Here is a 7,500-nt window from a genome sequence, read left to right as displayed (position 1 = left end):
GCTCCCGTTAGCGGTTTGCGCGGAGCCCCCCCTTCCCGCCGTTGCCTCTTGCCGCTACCCCCGCCCCCCCCCCCGCTGCCGGTTTGCGCGGAGCCCCCCCGCCTGCCGTTGCCTCTTGCCGCGGCCGCCACCGCCCCCCCCCACACCCCCCGGCCCCCGTTACCGGTTTGCGCGGAGCCCCCCCTCCCGACGTTGCCTCTTGCCGCTGCTGCCACCCCCAGCTCCCCACACCCCCCCGGCTCCCGTTACCGCTTTGCACGGAGCCCCCCCCGCCCGCCGTTATCTCTTGCCGCTGCCGCGACCCATCTCCCCCCGCCCCGCCGCCGCTAACTGCCCCCCGAAGCCGCTAGCAGCTGGGCACCCCCCGCCAAAGCCGCCGCGGCTTCCCCTTCCCACATTGTCCCCTGGAGGGGGGATCGCGACGCGGGCTGCCCGGCTGCTCTCTAACCCCTGCGACCGAGGCGGCGCTGTTAGGGCGGCCGTGCCGGTGCCCCTTGCCGCAGCTAGCCTCTCGCCGCTGCCCCTCCCGTCCGTCGTCCCCCGTCCCCAAAAACTTGCTGCTCTCCACGCTGTAGCCTGCACGGGGGAGGTTGCGCTCCGCTCCTCCGGCCCTAAAGCCGCCCTCGCCCGCCCCCCGGCTTGCCGCTTGGCTGGGCTGCCCGCCCCGCCCGCTAATCCCCCCAACGCCCCCACCCCAAAAACACCCCAGCCCTACCGCATGCCGCTCCCCCTCTCCCCGCTCTCGCTGACCGCTGCCACCCCCCCCCCACCCCTCCCCCCCGAAACAAACCCCCCAGCCCTACCGCATGCCGCTCCCCCTCTCTCCCTAGCCTGCCCCCCCCGCCGTCGCTTGCTGCTGCCGCCGCCGCCGCCGCCGCCGCCGCCCGCCGCCGCCGGGACCCCGCCTCGGTCTGGTGGCGCGCGCTCGGAGATCCCCGGCTACCCGTCCGTCCGTCCCTCCCTCCCTCCCGCCCCGCCCCGGGGGGAGGGCCCGGGGCAGCGCGGGCAGGCGGGGAGCAAAAAAAGGCGCGGGCGCCAAAAAACGTCGGGGTCCCGGGGTGGCGGAGGGGGGCGGCGGCGGGGGCGGCGGCGGGTACACGGCGCCGGGTCCAGGGCGCCGGGTCCAGCCCGTCCCGGGGCGGGGACAGGTGGTGTCGTCCGTCCCCGCCCCCGTAACCTGCTCTGAAGCATCCGCTTCCCGCCGCGGTTCGCCCTCCACCCCCCCCGCCGCACACGCAGCTGCCGCTTCCCGCCGCCTCTGCCCCCCGCCCCGGGATCAACCACTCGCCGGGTCCAGCCGGTCCCGGTCCCGGGAACCTGCTCCCGGGGCCAGCCGGAGCCACGCCCCCTCCTCTGACGCTTCCAGCTGCCGCCTCCCCTCCCACCCCCCCAAACTCACACTGGCCCTCGCCGGCCCGCCCACCCGCCTACCTGCTTGCCCGCCGCCGCTGGGTGGCGTGCCGGACACTCTCGCACACAGGTACACAGACAGGGACACAGGGACACAGGCACTCAGGCACACAGGGACACAGGGACACAGGGACACAAGGACACAGGGACACAGGCACTCAGGCACTCAGGCACTCAGGGACACAGGGACACAGGGACACAGGGACACAGGCACTCAGGCACACAGGGACACAGGGACACAGGGACACAGGGACACAGGCACTCAGGCACTCAGGCACTCAGGGACACAGGGACACAGGGACACAGGCACTCAGGCACACAGGGACACAGGTGGCGGGCCGGAGGCCGCTCTCCACTGTGTGGCAGGGGTCCAAGAGCCACCCCAGCCCAACCCAGAGGGTCTTTTGCACCTCTCTAGAGGCCACCCAGAGACCCCAGGCCGCAGCAGAAGCCTCCCCCGCACGCTCTGCAGGCTTCCGACCCACCCCAGGCCGCAGCAGAAGCCTCTCCCGCACGCTCTGCAGGCTTCCGACCCACCCCAGGCCGCACCAGAAGCCTCTCCCGCACGCTCTGCAGGCTTCTCAGCCACCCCAGGCCGCAGCAGAAGCCTCTCCCGCACGCCCTGCAGGCTTCTCAGCCACCCCAGGCCGCAGCAGAAGCCTCTCCCGCACGCTCTTCAGGCTTCTCAGCCACCCCAGGCCGCACCAGAAGCCTCCCCCGCACGCTCTGCAGGCTTCTCAGCCACCCCAGGCCGCACCAGAAGCCTCTCCCGCACGCTCTTCAGGCTTCTCAGCCACCCCAGGCCGCACCAGAAGCCTCCCCCCGCACGCTCTTCAGGCTTCTCAGCCACCCCAGGCCGCACCAGAAGCCTCCCCCGCACGCTCTGCAGGCTTCCCACCCACCCCAGGCCGCAGCAGAAGCCTCTCCCCGCACGCTCTGCAGGCTTCCGACCCACCCCAGGCCGCACCAGAAGCCTCCCCCCGCACGCTCTGCAGGCTTCCGTCCCACCCCAGGCCGCACCAGAAGCCTCCCCCGCATGCTCTGCAGGCTTCCGACCCACCCCAGGCCGCACCAGAAGCCTCCCCCGCACGCTCTGCAGGCTTCTCAGCCACCCCAGGCCGCACCAGAAGCCTCCCCCGCACGCTCTGCAGGCTTCTCAGCCACCCCAGGCCGCACCAGAAGCCTCCCCCGCACGCTCTGCAGGCTTCTCAGCCACCCCAGGCCGCAGCAGAAGCCTCCCCCGCACGCTCTGCAGGCTTCTCAGCCACCCCAGGCCGCAGCAGAAGCCTCCCCCGCACGCTCTGCAGGCTTCTCAGCCACCCCAGGCCGCAGCAGAAGCCTCCCCCGCACGCTCTGCAGGCTTCTCAGCCACCCCAGGCCCCAACAGAAGCCTCTCCCGCACGCTCTGCAGGCTTCCGACCCACCCCAGGCCGCACCAGAAGCCTCCCCCCGCACGCTCTGCAGGCTTCCGTCCCACCCCAGGCCGCACCAGAAGCCTCCCCCGCACGCTCTGCAGGCTTCTCAGCCACTCCAGGCCGCAGCAGAAGCCTCCCCCGCACGCTCTGCAGGCTTCTCAGCCACCCCAGGCCGCAGCAGAAGCCTCCCCCGCACGCTCTGCAGGCTTCTCAGCCACCCCAGGCCGCAGCAGAAGCCTCCCCCCGCACGCTCTGCAGGCTTCTCAGCCACCCCAGGCCCCAACAGAAGCCTCTCCCGCACGCTCTGCAGGCTTCCGACCCACCCCAGGCCGCAGCAGAAGCCTCTCCCCGCACGCTCTGCAGGCTTCCGACCCACCCCAGGCCGCACCAGAAGCCTCCCCCGCACGCTCTGCAGGCTTCCGTCCCACCCCAGGCCGCACCAGAAGCCTCCCCCCGCACGCTCTGCAGGCTTCCGTCCCACCCCAGGCCGCACCAGAAGCCTCCCCCGCACGCTCTGCAGGCTTCTCAGCCACCCCAGGCCGCAGCAGAAGCCTCCCCCGCACGCTCTGCAGGCTTCTCAGCCACCCCAGGCCGCAGCAGAAGCCTCCCCCCGCACGCTCTGCAGGCTTCTCAGCCACCCCAGGCCGCAGCAGAAGCCTCCCCCGCACGCTCTGCAGGCTTCTCAGCCACCCCAGGCCCCAACAGAAGCCTCTCCCGCACGCTCTGCAGGCTTCTCAGCCACCCCAGGCCGCACCAGAAGCCTCCCCCGCACGCTCTGCAGGCTTCCGTCCCACCCCAGGCCGCACCAGAAGCCTCCCCCGCACGCTCTGCAGGCTCCCTTGTCTGCTTTGGAAGGCCTCCCATCCACTCCAGACCTGCCTGGAGGCCTCCCTCGACTGCTCCCCGGGGCCCTCGAAGCCACCCTAGGCCTTTCTGGAGGACCTGCTCGACCGCTCGGGCGGCTTCTGACGCACCCTCGGCCATCCGGCGCCCAGCAGCTCCCAGGGCCAGGCACCGGCCTCCCCCTCCGGCCGCCCCTGGGGCCGGGGGTGGCTCGGACTCGGCGCCCCCAACGTGTCGTCCCGTCCCCCCCCCGCCCCGCACCGCCGAACATTCGCTGCAGCCGAGGGCTTGCCGCTCGACGCCTACCCCACCCGCCCAGCCCCCCGCTGCGGCCCGGCGCTGCCCCGGCCGCTGCGCCCCGCCTCTCATCGCTCCCCCCCACCCGGCAACCGGCCGCCGGGCACGGCAAGTCCCAGGGCAGGGAACAGGTGCTGCCGGGACCCCCGTGCTGGCTGCCGGCTTCCCGGGGCTGCCCCGGGCACGGACAGGTCGCCCCCCCGCCCCGGCGAATGTTCACCGAACCGGCTGCCGGCTGCCTTCGAGCACCCCCCGCCCCCCGCCACTATCGTCCCCCCCGCCCCCCCTCCGCCTCCGCTGCCGCTTCTCCCCCGCACCGCCTCCACTGCCTCCCCCCGCCGCCGGCGAACGAGTCGCCGGATCCGTAGGGTGCCGGGAGCCCGAACGGCGAGCGGCTCCGGCTGCTGCCGGGACCGGGGGGATTCGAGCCGGTCCGGCCGCGGCCGGGACCCCGTGCCGGAAGCCGGCATCCCGGGACGGCCCCGGGACGGCCCCGGTCGCCGGCCGGGTGACGTTCAGCGAAGCGGCTGCCGCCAGTCTTTGGGCCTCCCCCGTGCCGGGGCCGCGGGGATTCGAGCCGGTCCGGCCGCGGCCGGGATCCCGGGCCGGACGATGGCTTCCCGGGCCGGTCCCGGTCGCCTCCCGGGTGACGTTCACCGAAGCGGCTGCCGGCTGTCTTCGAGCCCTCTCCCCGCACCCCCTCCACTGCCTCCCCCCGCCGCCGGCGAACGAGTCGCCGGATCTGTAGGGTGCCGGGAGCCCGAACGGCGAGCGGCTCCGGCTGCTGCCGGGACCGCGGGGATTCGAGCCGCTCCGGCCGCGGCCGGGACCCCGTGCCGGAAGCCGGCATCCCCGGACGGCCCCGGGACGGCCCCGGTCGCCGGCCGGGTGACGTTCACCGAAGCGGCTGCCGGCTGTCTTCGAGCCCCCCCCCCCTCCGCCTCCGCTGCCGCTTCTGCCCGCACCCCCTCCACTGCCTCCCCCCGCCGCCGGCGAACGAGTCGGCGGATCCGTAGGGTGCCGGGAGCCCGAACGGCGAGCGGCTCCGGCTGCTGCCGGGACCGCGGGGATTCGAGCCGGTCCGGCCGCGGCCGGGACCCCGTGCCGGAAGCCGGCATCCCGGGACGGCCCCGGGACGGCCCCGGTCGCCGGCCGGGTGACGTTCAGCGAAGCGGCTGCCGCCAGTCTTTGGGCCTCCCCCGTGCCGGGGCCGCGGGGCTTCGAGCCGGTCCGGCCGCGGCCGGGATCCGGGGCCGGACGATGGCTTCCCGGGCCGGTCCCGGTCGCCTCCCGGGTGACGTTCACCGAAGCGGCTGCCGGCTGTCTTCGAGCCCCCCCCCCCCCTCCGCCTCCGCGGCCGCTTCTGCCCGCACCCCCCTCCACTGCCTCCCCCCGCCGCCCGCGAACGAGTCGCCGGATCTGTAGGGTGCCGGGAGCCCGAACGGCGAGCGGCTCCGGCTGCTGCCGGGACCGCGGGGATTCGAGCCGGTCCGGCCGCGGCCGGGACCCCGTGCCGGAAGCCGGCATCCCCGGACGGCCCCGGGACGGCCCCGGTCGCCGGCCGGGTGACGTTCACCGAAGCGGCTGCCGGCTGTCTTCGAGCCCCCCCCCCCCTCCGCCTCCGCTGCCGCTTCTCCCCGCACCCCCTCCACTGCCTCCCCCCGCCGCCGGCGAACGAGTCGGCGGATCCATACCGTCCCGAGAGCCCGAGGCGGCGGCACCCAGTGCGGGTCCGGCCGAGGCCGGGACCCCGTGCCTGTCGCAGGCTTCCCGGGACGGCCCCGGAACGGCCGCGGTCGCCGGCCGGGTGACGTTCTCCGAAGCGGCTGCCGGCTGTCTTCGAGCCCCCCCCCCCCCTCCGCCTCCGCTGCCGCTTCTGCCCGCACCTCCTTCACTGCCTCCCCCCGCCGCCGGCGAACGAGTCGCCGGATCCGTAGGGTGCCGGGAGCCCGAACGGCGAGCGGCTCCGGCTGCTGCCGGGACCGCGGGGATTCGAGCCGCTCCGGCCGCGGCCGGGACCCCGTGCCGGATGCCGGCATCCCGGGACGGCCCCGGGACGGCCCCGGTCGCCGGCCGGGTGACGTTCAGCGAAGCGGCTGCCGCCAGTCTTTGGGCCTCCCCCGTGCCGGGGCCGCGGGGCTTCGAGTCGGTCCGGCCGCGGCTGGGACCCCGTGCCTGTCGCAGGCTTCCCGGGACGGCCCCGGAACGGCCGCGGTCGCCGGCCGGGTGACGTTCACCGAGGCGACTGCCGGCTGTCTTCGAGCCCCCCCCCCCCCTGCCGGAGCCGCGGGGATACGAGCCGGTCCGGCCGCGGCCGGGACCCCGTGCCGGAAGCCGGCATCCCGGGACGGCCCCGGGACGGCCCCGATCGCCTCCTGGGTGACGTTCACCGAAGCGGCTGCCGGCTGTCTTCGAGCCCCCCCCCCCTCCGCCTCCGCTGCCGCTTCTCCCCGCACCCCCTCCACTGCCTCCCCCCGCCGCCCGCGAACGAGTCGCCGGATCTGTAGGGGGCCGGGAGCCCGAGGCGGCGAGCGGCTCCGGCTGCTGCCGGGACCGCGAGGCTTCGAGCCGGTCCGGCCGCGGCCGGGATCTCGTGCCGAACGTCGTCTTCCCGGGACGGTCCCGGGAGGGCCCCAGTCTCCTCCCGGGTGACGTTCACCGAAGCGGCTGCCGGCTGTCTTCGAGCCCCCACCCCTGCCGTGGCCGCGGGGATTCGCCCCGGTCCGGCAGCTGACGGTTCCCTGTGTCGGACGCCGGCTTCCCGGGACTGCCCCGGGACAGCCCCGGTCGCCTCCCGGGTGACGTTCACCGAAGCTGCTGCCGCCTGTCTTTGTCCCCCCCCCCCCCGTGCTCTCCCTCAGGCGGGAGGTAGACGTGCTCTCCCTCGGCGAGTAGACGTGCTCTCCCTCGGCGAGTAGACGTGCTCTCCCTCGGCGAGTAGACGTGCTCTCCCTCGGCGAGTAGACGTGCTCTCCCTCGGCGAGTAGACGTGCTCTCCCTGGGCGAGTAGACGTGCTCTCCCTGGGCGAGTAGACGTGCTCTCCCTGGGCGAGTAGACGTGCTCTCCCTCGGCGAGTAGACGTGCTCTCCCTGGGCGAGTAGACGTGCTCTCCCTGGGCGAGTAGACGTGCTCTCCCTGGGCGAGTAGACGTGCTCTCCCTGGGCGAGTAGACGTGCTCTCCCTGGGCGAGTAGACGTGCTCTCCCTGGGCGAGTAGACGTGCTCTCCCTGGGCGAGTAGACGTGCTCTCCCTGGGCGAGTAGACGTGCTCTCCCTGGGCGAGTAGACGTGCTCTCCCTGGGCGAGTAGACGTGCTCTCCCTCGGCGAGTAGACGTGCTCTCCCTCGGCGAGTAGACGTGCTCTCCGCGGAGATCGCGCTTGTCGCCAAGGGGTCGCTGTTGCGCTCTGCCTCCGCCTACGTCATCGTACAAGCCGGCGTGATTTCTGCGACCTGCCGCTGGGCGGAGGTCGGCTGGTTGTGCGCTCGCGGAGCTGACGGCCCTCCAGTTCCGTATATGAGGGAACAAGCGACGC

This window comes from Melanerpes formicivorus, unplaced genomic scaffold, assembly GCF_026170545.1.
Source record: "Melanerpes formicivorus ecotype bairdi unplaced genomic scaffold, bMelFor1.0.p_v2 SCAF_479, whole genome shotgun sequence".
NCBI lineage: Eukaryota > Metazoa > Chordata > Aves > Piciformes > Picidae > Melanerpes > Melanerpes formicivorus.
The sequence above is the reverse complement of the archived record's forward strand: the minus strand, read 5'-3'. Positions refer to the sequence as shown.